At 39.5% G+C, this 17157-nt stretch overlaps 1 protein-coding gene across 1 annotated transcript in view; it reads left to right on the forward strand.

The window, feature by feature from the left end:
- Positions 1–17157, forward strand: part of PTPN14 (protein tyrosine phosphatase, non-receptor type 14) — a 242120-nt gene that overhangs the window by 97392 nt on the left and 127571 nt on the right. The gene's annotated exons all lie outside the window — the stretch shown is intronic.

Raw genomic sequence — 17157 nt, forward strand, 5'->3', positions numbered from 1 at the left:
GTGTGTGTGTGTGTGTGTGTGTGTGTGTGTGTGTGTGTGTGTGTGTGAGAGAAGCTTTCTATACTTCCTGCTATTCTGCTATCTTGGCTCCCCCTTCCCCATAGTTTTCATAAGCGTTACCAAAGAACAAAGGAATCTAATTTAATTATGCTTTTTGAATGTGGCCCAGTAAGAAAACAGGCTGCTTCATGAAGGGATATGTTCTGTTAATTGAGGTTTCCAAGAAAAGATCCAATGACCACTTCTTGGTCATGTTGTGGAGGGCGTTCATTCATCAATTATGGGGTTGGTCTGAGGTAGGAGTTCTTAAGACTTTTTTCGTCATGAACCCTTTTGACATTTTGGTGAAGCCTTTGGACCTCCCTTTCAGAAGAATGTTTTTAAATGCATAAAATAAAACACATAAAATGACAAAGGAAGCCCATTGTATTGAAATACAGTTATCAACATGTAAAAACAAAAAACAAATCCAAGTTCATGGACTCAGGTTAAAGACCCCTGCTCTAGATGGTCTTTGTGTTTAAGAGGGTATTTGGATCATAGATTTAGAGCTGAAAGGGACCTTGGAAGTGATTGAGTCCAAACTCTTCATTTTATAGATGAGGGAACTGAAACACAGAAAGGTTAAATAACTTGGCCTTAGTCAAACAGTTAATAAGCTCCTGAGGCAGTATTTGAACCCAGGTTTTCCTAAGTCCTAAATCCAGCTCTTTGTCCACTATGCCAGAGAATGTACCCTATTAAAGTTAATTTGTTGTTATAAGAACACTATAAGAACTGAAGGCACTTGACATTTGGCCTCCTGTCCTTAAAGGTGCCCACACCATGCACAATTGTAGTTTATATTTCCCCCTTTGCAAGCAGAGAACAATATGGAAAAACTAGATTTGTTCAACTGGGGTTCAAGCTTCTCAGAAAATCTTCAATTTGGAGGTCACTACTCATTATGGGGAATGATGTTGAGGAGAGAAATCTTTTTTTTTTTTTAAATAATACTTATACTAGATGAGACATGGAAAGATATGTAACTGAAATGTGGAATTCAGAAGAACATGGGACTGCTTGTATGAACTGATGCCACTTATTTTATTTTATTTTTTTTGAGGCAATTGGAGTTAAGTGACTTGCTCAGATCACACAGCTAGTGAGTGTTATGCGTCTCAGGCTCGATTTGAACTCAGGTCCTCCTGACTTCAGGGCCTGTGCTGTATCCTCTGTGTCATCTAGCTGACCCCTTGAGGCCACTTAATAAACAGGAAAAGAGTATATGCAATGACTACAACCTTGTAAATGAAAGAAACAAGTATGATTTAGATATTATACCCAAGATTTGCACTAAAGAAGAGATGAAAGAATGCATCTATCTCCTTTCTTTAGAGAGAAGAGAGATGACTGCCATGGACTATTGAATTTTGCATTTTCTGTTTGATATGGTCATTCTTTGGCTTGGCTTGGCTATTTTTCATTGTTGAAAGGGAAGGCTCACTGATTCTGGTGGTTGTATTACCCAGAAATGATTGTGATGTAAAACAAAAGGAATAGCAGGTTGTAATGTGGTGTGTGTGTGTGTGTGTGTGTGTGTGTGTGTGTGTATGTGTGTGTGTGTAGACACACGCGCATGTGGGTCCACACCTTCACTTGAGTAGCCTAGCCATTCCTCTTTGGAAGTTTTATGTTCCTGCATAGTAATTAATATTTCATTGCATCAGTTCAGATTACACAACACTTTTAACAGCTGGCACGAGTTCTTACCTGTTTTCATTCCTTTTTACTTCTGATTCAACTGCTTGGCTTTGGAGGAATGATTGCATTACCTGTTCATAACACTTCTAAAAAAAACACAACTCACATGGTACCATTACATTATCAGAAGCTGATATGGAACTGCTCATCTTGATTTAGAAGGAAGGCTTGTATTCACTTGTCCTTCCTTTATGCTTAGATTCCTTATGCTTTATGAAGTCTTCACCTTTTTTTTTTTAAGGCTCACTCCTAATAGACTAACCGGGTTGCTGTAAGGCAGGTTAGCAGTTATCTAGTCTCATTTTAGGTTCCTTGAAAACTCTGCCTATATTCCTTCTGGCCTCCGTTTTCCGTATCTCTCTACAAAAAGAGATGAAAATATATGTTGTTGTTGGAGTTTAAGGTCATGCTTATTCGAAGAAGACTGTTGTTTTGTTTCCCTAATACTTATTATAGTCCTTGACACATACGTGGTGCTTCATAAATGCTTATTGACTTGACTTTGGGAAGGAATAGAAAAGAGAACTGTGATGCAGTACAATGAACACTAAACCTGGAATTTGGAGGTCTTAGGTTTAAATAACAGCTTTGCCTTTTCTCACCTGTGGGGCCTTGGGCAAGGCATTGACACCATCTAATGAAAACATTTATTAAACACTTACTATATACTATTTAAACACTCATTAAACACCAAACACTTATTAAACACAATGTGCAAAGCACTAGAGATAACAAGTAGAGAAAACAATCTCTGCTCTTAAGCAACTCACATTCTAATGAAGGAGAGAACACGCACAGTGTTTTTTTTTAGTTGCCAGTCAAATAGAAAGGTCCCATGGTCCTTTAGCTATAGAGGCAAGATTGATGGTAAGGCATTTTCTTTAATGTCATTTCCCCTGATAGAATCATATCAGTTTTTGATATGAAAGCATTTGACAATGCCAAGGAATTTGTGGCAAGAATTTTCTTTTCTGGGACTTCAGTAGCTGGATCTACTGAGGTGGTGGGGCTGCAGAATCAGTTGCTAAGCTATTCATGATGATGACTATGGGGGTCTGGGCCTGATGTAGGACTGGTGGTGGTGGTAATGTTGCCCTGCTGGGCCTTTTGGGCTCTGGGTCCTTGACTAACCCTGTTGGGTTCTGATGGGCCATCGTGGTCAGGGTAGTTTGACTTTTTTGGCATATGCCACCTCTTGTCTTTTTTTAGGTTGCCTTGCTATTTCAGCTAGCCTCTCTTTCTTGCCCCATAAATGGCAGGTAGTTGGCATTTGGTTGCTATTCCTGGTCCCTTCTCTATAGGAACTGCTTCCCCAGGTGATAGCTGCAGGGGTCGGGCTAGAAACAGAACTGGTGGTCTGGGGTGCATTACTAGTCTTAAGGCTCTTACATTCAGGTCATGGGCTCTTTTGATCAAGGCCTAAAGGGAGACAGTGGTCAAGCCAACAAACATTAGTTAAACATCTATGTGCCAGGCACTGTGTGATAAATGCAGAGTATACAAAGATAGGTGAAAGACAGCCCACACTCTCAAGGAGTTCACAGGCTAATTGAGGTGCTACATGCAAACAAGTATGCACAAACAAGATGGTGGTGGTGCTTTGACTGGCACATGCTACCCCTTTCTCTCCCTCAGGGTGCTTTAACCTCACTTAACTCCCTGGACCTCAGTTTCCTTATCAGTGAAATGAGAGGGTTGTTCTAGATAGTGGCTGTGTTCTCTTACAGCTCTGGACCTGTGATCCTTTGACCTGGTACAGAGTTTTTTACTTAGTTTAGATTTTTAGAGTTTGTTCCAAGACCATTGCTTGTTTTCATTCAGTCTCCAGGTGGTCCAGTATGCCAAGTCAGGATGTGCTCTTGTCTAAGTGAGGCTCCTACTCTGCAGAAAAAGAAGACAGAGGAGAGAGTATGCTTTGGTCCCTGGAGCCTTTAGTGCTAGAAACTCACATTTGTGGAGGAGTAAATGGAAAGTCTTTGTGAAGCAGTCTCTGAGTTTTTCTCCCTTTTATCCTGTATTTCTTCACTTTGAACAGATCACCCAACTCCACCTTCTCCTATTTTGTGAAACAGAGAGAGAATTAAAGGTGCTCTTTGTTGATTTACCTGGAAGCAGGTGTGGTCTGTGGTATGTGGTCTGTTAAGTCTTTTGCCTTGGCGATCTTGTCTGGTGCCTGGAGGCAGATTTGGACTCTCCAGGTGCTTTTATGTTTGTCTTTTTATGGTTTGTACATAGGAAAGAGAGAGAGAACTTTGGATATGGTCTAGGCTGGGTCTTTCCCACTTAGAGCCATTTACTGCGTCAAACAAGGCAACTGCCTTTACAATGTGAGCTTCTTGAGGGCAGGGACTGTTTTTGCTTTTCTTTGTAATCTTAGCTTTTAGCACAGTGCTTGGTACCAAATAGGTGCTTAATAAATGCTCATTGAATGATTACCTACCTAGGCAGGAAAAGGGGCTGCCTGCTCTACTCTCAATATTGCTGCTGTGCTTATTGAATAGGAGTCATAGGTGATCATGGATTTAGAGGTATCAGGGACTACAAACATACTCATTTTACAGATGAAGGAACTGAGGTCCACACAGGCAAAGCAACTTGTCCAAGTCCTTAAGTGGCATAACTAGAACAAGGACCTCTGCTGCCAAATCTAGCACTCTTTCCACTCTTTGTGGAAAGCATGAGGCAGCTAAGTGGATCAGTGGGTAGACTATTGGGTCTGAAGTCAAGAGGATAGGAGTTCAAATATGACCTCAGACACTTAGTGACTGTATGACTTTGGTCAAGTCAGTTAACCTCAACTGTAAAAAAGAGGCAATAATAACACCTACAGGTTATTGTGAGGATCAAATGAGACAATATTTGTAAAGCATTTATAGTATACAACAAATGCTTGTTCCCTTTCCCTGTCTCTCAGAGTGGGAGGGGGGCAGCGGGGGCGGATGGGAGTGAAGTTCATCTACTCGACTTAGGTAGAATTGCCTTCCTTTGTTCCCTGTGGTGTTTCAAAATACCCACTCTGTGTGAAGAAAGGAAGCGGAGACTGGATATAGGCTCATAGTTGGATTATTACTGACGATTGTTATGCTTTTTGTGTGGGGGCGGGGAGGGGGGTAGTCATTACCTGTGATTTCATTGCTATAGGGAACTCCTGATTCAGGTGAGTCATTAACAAGCAGTTCCTAAGAACCTGCTACACATCAGACACTAAAGCACTGGGATAACAAAGAAAGCAAAAAAACCAAAACAAAGCAAAATAAACAAACGAAAAAAACCCAAACCAAAACAATATGGCAAGCCAGTCCCTGCACTAAAGGAGCTCACAGTCTATGGAGACCACATGCAAGTAGCTATGTACAAACAATATATATATATATATATATATATATATATATATGTGTGTGTGTGTGTGTGTGTGTGTGTGTGTGTGTGTGTGTATGTGTGTGTATATATACACACGTGTGTCTATATATGTACACACAATATGTGTATATACACACATGTGCCTATATAGACATGTGTGTGTAGTCACATATATATTTATAGGACACGATTTCAGAGAATAGATATTACAATTAAGGAATATTGGGAAAAGCTTCTTATCGAGGATGAGACTTCAGTTGAGACTTGAAGGAAGGGGAGATTGAGCTGGGAGAAAATTCCTGGCATGGAGCTAGCCAATGAAAATGCCTCTAATCAGTAGCTGGAGTGTCTGGTGTGAGAAATGTCAAAGAGGTCAGTGTTTCTTGTTCGAAGAGGACAAGATGGAGGAGGAAGTGTAAGAAGAATGGAAAAGTAGGAAGAGGCTAGGTTATGAAGGGTTTGAAAAGCCAAGTGGAGGATTTTATATTTCATCCTGAAGGTAGTAGGAAGCCACTGGAGTGGATTAAATAAGAGAAGTAACATGGACAGAACAACTCATTTGGAATATGTTAAAGTCTGAGTTTCTTGGGTTCCTGAGAGATTAAATGACCTGCTTTAGAGAGATTGCACATCTAGTATGTGTCAGAAGGAAGTCTTAAACTGAAGTGTTCCTGACTTTAAGGCTGACCCATCATCTGTTTGGCCATGTTGCATGTTGTCTTATTAAATTCCTTTTATGAATAGTGGTCACATTCAGAAGGAAGCAAGGAAGGTAACAAGCATTTATTAATTGTTTACTATGTGTTAACTACTGTGCTAAGTGCTGGAGATACAAAAACAAGAAAAACCAAAAAAGATTGTTCTCTTCCTCAAGGAACTTAAAGTTTTAATAGGGGGGAAGACAGTGATAAAAAGGGAAATGAAAAGGGAGGGCCAGGGGGAGGAGAATGGAGGTACCCTGTTGGGGGCATGGCTTTGAAGTCCTGAGAAAGTCAGAGACAGGAAAGCCTGGAGGAGAATGAGGGCAGCTGGGCCTGGGCCCTTTTACAAAATGGAGGCTCCCAGAGGAATTCACCCTTGAGAGAAGGGGTGGTGTAGTCTTGGGGAGGAATATATCAAGGAGAATGGGTCATGGCAGGTGGGAGGCTATTCCAGGGCAAAGAGACTGATGGTACTCAGGGAAGTTCCAGGATGAGCTAGCATCTCAGTTTTGAAGGGAAATGGAAGGGGAAAGGAAAGTCAGAAAAAGTCAGGAATAGGGCCAGGAGAGAAAAATAACAATCAGTGTAGTTTAGGGTGCCTACAGATTTTGTGACTGAAATCCCACCTAGGTAATTCAAAGAGCTTTGATACTATTTTCTCAGTGTCCTGTGACTTTTCTTTCTTTTTTTTCTTTTTTTTTTTTGGTGAAGCAATTGGGGTTAAGTGACTTGCCCAAGGTCACACAGCTAGACTGTGTCAAGTGTTTGGTCTGAGGCTGGATTTGAACTCAGGTCCTCCTGACTTCAGGAGCTGTTGCTCTATCCACTGCGCCACCTAGCTGCCCCGTATCCTGTGACTTTTCCCAGGGGATTTCTCAGTAGCATTGTGTAGTAGAAGAAAGACTGGATTTAGAATCAGGGAATCCAGGTTGAAATCCAAACTGTGCCACTTCCTTCCTTTTGGGGCAAGTCTTTGGGCCCCAATTAACTTCTCTATAAAATAAGGGTTTTGGTCAAGTTTTGAATGTGTTATCCTTTTGAACATGCTTAACCCCATCTTACTATCTCAACACTGATAGCATCACTGTGGGAGGAAGCAGTGACTATATAAAGAGTGGGTGGACCCAGTTGCAGAATCTTCCATCTACCAAAGGAAGGTGGAGTCTCCCAGGGCAAAGCATTCCTGGCATGAATAGACAGAGCTAGGCTTATTTGAGAAGGGGAAGAGTTTCAAATATTTTTCAGATAGGATCAGTTGTGCAAGTTGGAGAGGAAGGAGTCCATGCTTTTACATGGGGACTTTTATAGTCTTTGGATTTCAGCATCTAACATTCTAGGAAACCTGCATTTTATCCTAATACATGTCTTTCTACCAAAGATAACTTTTCCTGAATTCTTCTTAAAAGAGAACTTTAAAAATGAAAGGGCCAGAATATCTCAGTGGAAATCAAACTGCCTTCCTGTACATATCGTATATTTACTTGAACCCTGATCTCCCTCCTCCCACCCTGCTCCACCCCTCAGTAGAATGTTAGCACCTTGACAGTGGGGAAGTATCGCATTTTATATTTGTCAGGCCATATAGTTGGTGCTTAATAAATGCTTACTGACTGCTTGATTTGGGGTAGGAGAAGATGAGTGAGGAGAGACTGAGTCTTCTTTCTTCCCCTAGTGGCTGCTTCTAATTTGCAAGAGTTTTCTTTTTTGTCACCTATCTTGTGGGACAGGTTTTGGGTAGTTTAGAAAGATCATTTGTATTCATTCATCTCAATGTATTAATCTTATAGTATCTCAAACTCAGGTAAAAGGGATAATTAAGGACAAAATATTTCATATTGTGTAACTCTTGGTACAAGAAAGTCTCTGCTTTCTGGAAGTCTAAGAGAAATCAGGATAGCCAATTCTTCCAAGTAGCTGAGGTTTTGCTTCTTTAAGAATCCAAATGTTATTTTAACTATTTTGGATGGAAATATTTCCTGTACACAATATTCTGAACATCATTTAACCTTTGCTTGATGACTCAGGATAATCATTATGAACACCAGTAGACCCTCAGGGTCTGTTGAGATGTGGAACTCTTTGCCCCTAGACTAAAAGGTTTCAAAATACTTCTATTGTTGTATCTGCATATCACTTTTTTTTCTCTTCTCTTGGTGGAAGTCAGCATTGTTCACTGGTTGGTATCCTGCCTATGATAACTGTCCTCTCATTTTCTAGTTTGTTTTGTTTTCTGATTGGCTACATACTATAAAGTAAGAATTAATAGGCTTGGAACGAGGCATTCTTGTGAGAAAAGTATATCATCAGCTTTTAGCACTTATAATTTGTGTCTTCTGTTTTGGCTGCTCAAAGGTTTTTTGTTTTTATTTTTATTTTGTTTTGTTTTTCTACCTTCCTGATTCTTGGCAGTGTTCTGAATAAACGAGATTGAGAGATGGTAGCCATAAGGATAAGTAATAATAATAATAATAGCTAACATTTATACATATATTATGTGTACTACATGGGAAGCACTGTGCTAAGAACTTCACAAAAATTATCTCATTTGATCCTTACGACAACCGTGGGAGGTATTTTACAGATGAGGAAACTGAGGCAAACAGAGGCAAAGTGACTTGCCCAGGGTCACATACCTAGTAAGTGTCTGAGGCTGTATTGGAGCTCAGGGTTTCCTGACTCCAGGCCCAGTACTCTATCTACTGTACCACCTGGTGAGATATTTGGATACTCTGGAAGGAATTTTTCTTTTCTAACTTAATATTTTTTAGTAAACAAAAATGATGAGGAAGGTGAAAGTATGGTAAAAAAAAACTCAATAAAGCTAGCATTTATATAACACTTTACAATATGTAAAGTGCTATACAAATATCTGATTTTGCCCTCCCAACAATTCTAGGAGGTAGGTACTATTATGATCCCCATTTTATAGAGGAGGAAACTGAGACTGAGAGAAGTTAAATGACTTGTCAGGATCTCATGGCTAGTGAATGTCTGAGGCAGGATTTTAACTCAGGTCTTCCTGCCTCTGAATCCAGTATTCTATCTACTATACCATGGGTTATGATAGATGGAAAATGTATTTCTCATTGTCTTCCTCTTTTCATCATGGAATTATGAATATCAGGTGGGAAAGAAGAGAAAAAAGGGTTAATGACAAAAAAGTGATGGCTGTGAATATATATCTATACATACATATGTATACACATAAATTTTCTCTATACATACATATATAATATAAGCACATACATATATGTGTGTGGTACATACACACACATCCTTTTCTTCAGCAGTCAAAGTTGTGTTGGTATTTTAAGCCTTTCACAGGAACAGTACTTTGTTTTCACCTTTATTTCCTTTTAAAATGTAGCATAATTAATACAAAACCCACCCAACATCCTAGGATGTGACTTCCCCACAAAATAATTTTACGGCTCAAACATTTTCCAGACCCACAGAGTGTTCACATACGGGTTTACACGCAGGAGGGACAAGTCACCTCCATTTTCCCTTCTCATATCCAGATGCGGGCTGAATAGTTCTGTGAGGTGTGCTCAAGACCTATAGTAATAGAACATACTGGAAAAAGTCCAGAGACTGTTGGTAAATAGAGGATTCTGCTGAACAGCAATTAGCTGCTTTGGGATAAGGCTTTTGGGCCTTAACTTAAGGGAAACAAGAATAGCAACAAACCACTGGCCGAGGGGCGGGGGCAAGGGGAGGGGGATGAAAAAAACCAAAACCAAAAACTGAAATGTAGCTATTTAACTTCCAAGTGCATTTCCCTGGGAAAAACCAAATGGGTTGCATTTTGGTGTCTTTTGTTGTTGTTATTGTTATTTTGTCTTGTTACCTAGTAGCATGTCCACGATAAGGCTGAGGTAATTCAGTTTAGTGGATTGTTGAGTACTTGGCTGATACGATTTTCCTGTTTTCAAGGGAGGATAGTTTCCTTTCTTTCCTATGACATTGAAAGAACTGTCTAAATTAGCAAAAGGTGTCTTTTTTTGGGGTTATAAAAATCCTTACTTTCCTCTATTATCAGCCTACTTTCTCATAGCACATTTGGGAAAAATAAATGAGCCCAGGAAATAATGAAAATTGCTATTTTATGAGGCAGCATTCTGTTTTGCCAACTTGGGAAGTCACGATGAACAGGAGCACTCTCTTCCTTCTTGAGGATCTACCCTGTCCTATTGATTATTCTCTCTCTCTTTCTTTCTCTCTGTCAGGTTCCCATCCAAGTCTGAGATTCTGGGATGAACACATGAATAATTGTAACAGGAATATGACATCCCTAATCACTGGATCCTTCAGTTGGGTCTACAAACATGTCTGGTTCCAATTTCATATTATCTACTATCTACTATCTACTACTATTATCTCAATCTCATAAATCTGGCTTCTGAGGCAACTACTATACTGAAATTACCCTCTTAACCACCACTAATGACCTCCTGACTCCTCAGTTCTGTGGTTTCTTAATGGTCCACACCTTCCTTGTCCTCTCTGGTTTTGATACCCTTTATTACTTTCTATTCTTCTGGGCTTCTGGGACACTAATTATTTCTTGATTTCTTCCTATCTGTCTGACTGTTCCTTCTCAGTTTCCTTTGCTCTGGAGCATCATGCATCTCAAGTGTGGATGTCCTTTGAGGTCTCATCTATAGCTACATTAGACTTTTTGGAATCTCATCTGCCATTTCCATCGGTTCAGTGATCATGTCTATTTGGATAATTCCTAAATGTGTGTGTGTGTGTGTGTGAGAGAGAGAGAGAGAGGGAGAGAGAGAGAGAGTGTGTGTGTGTGTGTGTGAATAAATATATTCACCGAACCCTAATCTGTTTCTTGGATTCCAGTCTCTAAATGTCTACTAGACATATCTACCTAACTTTTAAAATTGAATATAATTAGAATGTTACTCACTTTTTATCTCTCTCTGCTCCCCTACCCAAACAAACCAAAAGAAACAAACAAAAAATCCACAAACCTTCTTTTCCTCCAAACTTATCTATTTCTGTTGAGGTAATCCCATCCTCCCAGCCCTCCATGTTTATAACATTTGTAAGCTAGCTTTTTCCTTGATTCTTCTCTCACCTTCACCCCATACATCTTAATTCTTCTTTCTCCTTTGCTCCCTACATCTGATTAGTTGCCAAGCTCTGCTGATTCTGCTTTCATAACATCTTTGATATAAAACCTCATGTCACCCCTTATGAGTCTACTTGCCTAGACATACCAATGAAGTTCTTGGCTTAAAACCATTTCTTGATGGGAGAGAGAGAGAAAGAGGGAGGGAGAGAGAGAGAAAGAGTAATACCTAGCCTAGCATAATGCCATGAACGTAGCTAATAAATATTTGTTAAATGAAATGGAAGCTCCACTTTCTTCCATTAACCTTTTAGCTATCTGTCTTGAAGAACCAGGATTGGCCAAGTCTCTAATGCTTAGAGTCAGTTTTGGAAAACTCATCAGAGTTCCACTGAAAATCCCTGCCTTCTCTTACAATCATAAGAAGGGTCCTAAGATGTAAAAGGCAATCTTGGACCATTTTTCCCCTGATAAAGGTACACCTGAAACCATATTGGCATAGTAGATAGCTATGGATTCAAGAACACATGATTTCTGGACCTACCTGTGATCCATGTTGGCTCTGTGACTCTGCATAAGTCATTCTCTTAGACTCTAAGTTAAAGAGAGGGTACTGGCGTGCATTGGTAAAGGATATTCCTTACTGTGAGTTCCCAACATGAATGAAATCTGGTCCCAAAACAAATCAAAACATATATTCAGTGAAGTTTTTAAAAGGTGTATAACCTCTTACCTGTCCACGATTAGCTCCTAATCATATAACTCATCCTGTTTGTGTGCTCTTTAACTATAAAAGCAAGCGTCTGTGCTTTGGTGATAAGGGATGCTTATGGACGCGGTTCAGTGGAAACCTGGTGCACTTTTACACTTGATCTGTCTTGTATTTTCCCCTGGTGCTTTCATTGCTTTAGTACAACCATTTTTTTTAAAGCTTACCCAAAGAAAGATGACAGGGCCCTTTAAGTTGGCATTGTGGTCATTTTCTTTTCCTGTAGAGGTATATTTATAACCCGTACTTCAGGTAGATAAAAAGTTATACTAACTGATATGTTTTTTCTGAGGATAGAATTAATACACACACACATATGCATATATATGGCTAGTTATGAGAGTGGACATTATGTGTAGTGAGTGTAGTTCATAATGAAATTGCATAAAATAATGGAGGCTATGAAATCTTCACGGGAGAGCTTAAAAATAGGGATAGGTATTTCATAAAATTATAGCAATTTAGAACTGGAAAGCCCTTTAGCGATCACTTAGTCCTACTCCTTAATTTCTAGGTAAGGAGGCAAAGGTCCAGACAGGTTATTTGCCTTCTGATTTAGTTGTCATCCTACCTGTGCCTAGGGGTCATTTAAGCAGCGTCTTTGATATGTCTTCCAGGATCCTGTAGATAGAACTCCAACGAGCCTGTGTCTGTTGAAAGTGCCCTGGACTTTGCATTCTCTTGGTTTGAAAAACTTAGCAATGGAACTGTGTATTTGTGCAGGTTCAGCAGCCTTATTCAGAGAAGTTTAAAAATACACATTCGCCCCTGTCACGTGTTGATTCTCTCCATAGATCATATATCTAAAATTAAAACCAGATGGCTGGGTATTTCTAAGAGAGATGTTGTGAGAACTATGTGCCATTGTGGATTTTAAAGATGATATTCCTCATCCACCATCAATATATCAATGGTGTTTACCCTTTAGACTGATTTTTTTTTTTAAAGTGGGATTGGGAGGTTAGGTATGTAAGCTATTCAAAATATTCTGTGTGTGTGTGTGTGTGTGTGTGTGTGTGTGTGACAGCTTGGTGGGGCACATCAATATATGTGATAGTATGCTAGGGTTAGGGCTAAAGCTTATGTGTCATAGAGGGAATTTTTTTTTTTTGCTGGAAGCTAGTATTGAAGTATTGAAATTGAGTGGGGGGCGCCTGGCCCTCCTTCTGAACACCATCCCATAATTCAGCAGTTCTCAAGGCATTGTTTGGGGGACCACAAAGAGGGGGAGGTACTGACACTCAGGAGGTTTCTCTGGTCAAAATTATTTTCATAATAATAATAAGACATTTTAATTCTTAATATGGTAAATATCAATTGATATAGACCACATAAACAAAAACTCTTTGGGATCCTCAGTAATTTTTAAGAGTATGAAGTCGTGATATCGAAAAGTTTGAGATCTTCTGCCATAACCAACTGAATTAATTCATGCTAGTCAGCCAATAAACAATTATTAAGTGCCTACTGTTCCGTATGTATTGTGCTAAATTCTAGAGGTATAGTATAAGGTAAAAGACAATCCCTTCTCTCAAGGAGCATACAGTTTAATGGATAATAATAGCTAGCATTTATATGGTGGCTACTATGTAGTAAGACCTGTGCTAAGCATTTTATAATTATTATCTTATTTGATCCTCACAATAACTGAGGAGGTTTTTGTTATTGTTCAGATGTGTCTGACTCTTTGTTTGGGCTTTTCTTGGCAAGGATACTGGATGGTTTACCATTTCCTTCTCCTGTTCATTTTACAGATGAGGAAACTGAGGCAAATAAGGTTAAGTAACTTGCCTGTGATCACACAGGTAGGAAGTGTCTGAGGCCAGATTTGAACTCAGGAAGATGAATTTTCCTGACTCCAATCTTGGCACTCTATCTACTGTGCCATTTATTATAGTGCCCTTCTTATAGATGAGTAAACTGAGGCAAAACAGAAATGAAATGACTTGCCCAAGGTCACACAGCTAGTAAGTGGCTAAGCACATTTTTGAATTCAGGTCTTCTTGACTCCAAGCTCAGTGTTCTATCCACTTTGCCACCTAGTTGCCTCAGACTAAAGCACTCAGACTGTGAGTTTGACTTCAGGCTCAGCTGCTGATTATGGAACTTTGGGTGGGTCTTTCCATTCTGGATTCCTTCCATAGATCTTCAATGTGTAATCTAAGGATAAGCAATGCAAGTCTACCTTGTAGGTAAACATAAAGATCTGCCAACATAAAGTGCTTAAGAAATGGTAATGCCTTTCAGGCTGTTATTTAATCAAGTCATGTGCTCTAGCATCCATGTTTTAAACCATCAAAAAAAAAATAACCTGTCATATGAAGGAATGTGCTATGGGCTAGCATGAGAAAATGGTATGGCAGTCCAGGGTAGTGTTTTGAAGTGTTGTATGATAGTACCCTGACAACCTCTATCAAGGCCTGCAGTGCTGGCATGGAGGAATCCATCAACATTATTGAAAAGCTTTTATTTATTCATTCAAAAATGCCTATAAGGGTTTGCTATTCATATCTGTGTATCTCTGGGGCATGAGGCAAGGGAGAAAAATTCTCTGTACTGGGATGAGGGATCTGGAAAACAGGGTGGCTCCATAATGACATAGGTCATTGCTATCATTGGGGGGCAATTAGGAAAGGCTGAGAGTGAGAGGAGAGTGAGCCTCATGCAGTACGGAAGGCTGACTAGAAGAGCTGTCAGAACATTTCAGTCTTCTAGGGAGGTTACTGAGCCATGCAGTTATAGAGTTATTGGCTCAGGGCTGGATGGTACTGGGTCTTTGTTGTTGTTTCTTCTTGTAGTTGCTCTGACAACTTGGTCAGAACCATAGGATCGTAGCACCTAAATGTGAATAAATAGACATAGGATCATAGATTGTACTGGAAGGGATTGTAGAAACTATCTAATCTACTCTCCATCCCATTTTATAGATGAGGAGACTGAGCCCTAAAGAGGCTAAGTGGTTTCCTTAAGGTCACACTGCTGATAAGTAACAGAACTGGGATTCATCTTGACATTTTACTCTTGAACAGCCATCAGGCTATCCATAAAACTAGGTAACAAAGTTTTTTTTTATTTTTTTTAAGTGAGGCAATTGGGATTAAGTGACTTGCCCAGAGCCACACAGCTACTGAGTGTTATGTGTCTGAGGTCGGATTTGAACTTAGGTCCTCCTGACTGCAGGGCCAGCGCTCTATGCACTGCGCCACCTAGCTGCCCCAAGATAACAAAGTTTTGAGGTTAAATATGTTGAAAGAGAGGGACTATGACAGCAGTTTTCAGTATTTAGTTGTTTAAAGCATTTGCTGAAAAGGAAAAAAAAAGCAATATTTTTAAATGGATTGAAGAATCTGTGTTGTTTCTCCATTTTTTTTTTTGTTTTTTAGAAAAGGAGAAAAAGCCAGGTCAGTATAATTAAATGTCTTTACCCCCATCCATTCCATTGGCCAATTCAAGTTAATTATTCAGTAAACATTTATTAAGTACCTCCTATGTGCATAGGTCTAAGGGATTGCAAAAATTGTCTGTCTGCCTTCATGGAACTAAAGCTCAGGAGAAGGGCAGAGAGAAGATAGGGTGTGGACACAAATAAGATTGATGTTACTAGTTAATTTTGTTGGAACTACTCCCCGCACTGCACCCCCATCTTATTGATCCTTGTTACAAAGGATGGCTCTCTGAGTAGAGATAGTAAGAGGGATGTGTTTGAAAATGAAGGGAATTTATAAATTAAATTGTTCAATAAAAACTGAGGAAGAAAATAACTTTTGGAAAGAGGGGGTGGGGGGAAGGGGTTGGCTTCATGAAGGAAGTAGCATCTGAACTGGCTTTTACAGGAAGAAAGGAATAATAAACAGAGATGAGGAGGGAATGTGTTCCAGGTACACAAAACGCTCTATGTGAGTACACAGATAGGTAGAAAAATACTCACTGAGATGAACAAAGAGCTGGTTGTCCATATTGGTTTGAATGTTCCACGTGTTAAGGGGAGGAATGTGAAGTAATATAGAAAGATATTTTGAGGATAGATTGTAGAGGGCCTCAAATGCCACATTATGGAGTTTGTATTTTTTTTTCCTAGAGGCAAGATGGGTGCCAGTAAAGGCTTTTGAATAATGGAAAGGACTGATTTGTGTATTAGGAAGTTTATTTTGGTAGGTGAGTGAAATGTGAATTAGAGTGGGAAAACATACATGTTTGAGATATATACATATGTATACATGTGTATATATATATGTGTACGTGAAAACATACATATTCACACAAATAGAGTTGTGAATAGCTTGAGTGAAGGATGAAAGGTGGGCAACCAGAGTGCTCCACTGGTGCCCTCAAAATTTGGAGAAGGTGAAGCAAGTCACGTTGAGTTGATGCGCTTTGACAAACTTTTGGTAAGAGATGGACAATAGTTACACAGGAGAGATAGGAGTGGATAAGTTGTGATATGCTTTGTTTGAAGGAACTCCCAAATTAATGAGATCATAGATCCTTTTGAGAATATGCGTATGCATATTTTTGTAGATATGCATGTGTGCGTGTGTGTGTGTGTGTGTGTGTGTGTGTTTTTTCCTTTTGAAAGTAGTTGTGAAGACTAGTAGTATATTATGATGGATTGGACAAAGCCTGGCTCTTTAAACACAATAGAGTGAAGAAAGAGGAAGGAGAGGAACTATTTCCAATTTTGTCTCTAAATTTTTATATCACTGTAGCTCCCTTTTGCTTCTTTTACTTCATTCTATAGAACAGCCTAAAAAACTTATTGCCGGCCACTTTAAATTATGAAGGCAAATGCAAAAGCATTTATTCAAAACTTCTTACATATACTAGGTAGTACAGTGGATAGAGTGCTAGGCCAGGAGTTAGGGAGACCCAACTTCAAATCTGGCTTCAGATACTTACTAACTATGTGACCCAGGGCAAGTCATTTTACTTCTGTTTGCCTCAGTTTCCATATCTGTAAATGGAGGTAATAATACCTCCCAGGGTTGTTGTAGGGAATCAAATGAGTTAACCCCAAATGGGGTCACAAAAAGTAGGAAACGACAGAACAACAACAAAATGCCTAAAGAGGGTCAAATATCACAATTATATGGCAGCTCAGTGGTGTGGTGGATTCAGCAGGACCTGAGTTCAAATCCAGCCTCAGACACTTGATACTTACTAGCTGTGTGATCCTGGGCAAGTCACTTAACCCCAATTGCCTTTAAAAAAAAAAAGAAATTATAATAATGATATTAGGGATAGCTAGATGGTGCAGTGGATAGAGCAGTGGCCCTGGATTCAGGAAGACCTAGGTTCAGATCTGGCCTCAGACACTTGACACTTACTAGCTGCATGACCCTGGGCAAGTCTTCACCCCCTTGCCTTACCAACAACAACAAAAAAAGTTCAAATGAGTTAATTATTAGAAAATGCTTAGCATGGTGCTTGTTACATAGTAAGAACTATGTAAACATTAGCTACTATTATCTGTAAAATGATGATAATAATAGCACATA

The sequence above is a fragment of the Vombatus ursinus genome, unplaced genomic scaffold, assembly GCF_900497805.2.
Source record: "Vombatus ursinus unplaced genomic scaffold, bare-nosed wombat genome assembly UNPS02014798.1, whole genome shotgun sequence".
In the NCBI taxonomy this organism is placed as follows: domain Eukaryota; kingdom Metazoa; phylum Chordata; class Mammalia; order Diprotodontia; family Vombatidae; genus Vombatus; species Vombatus ursinus.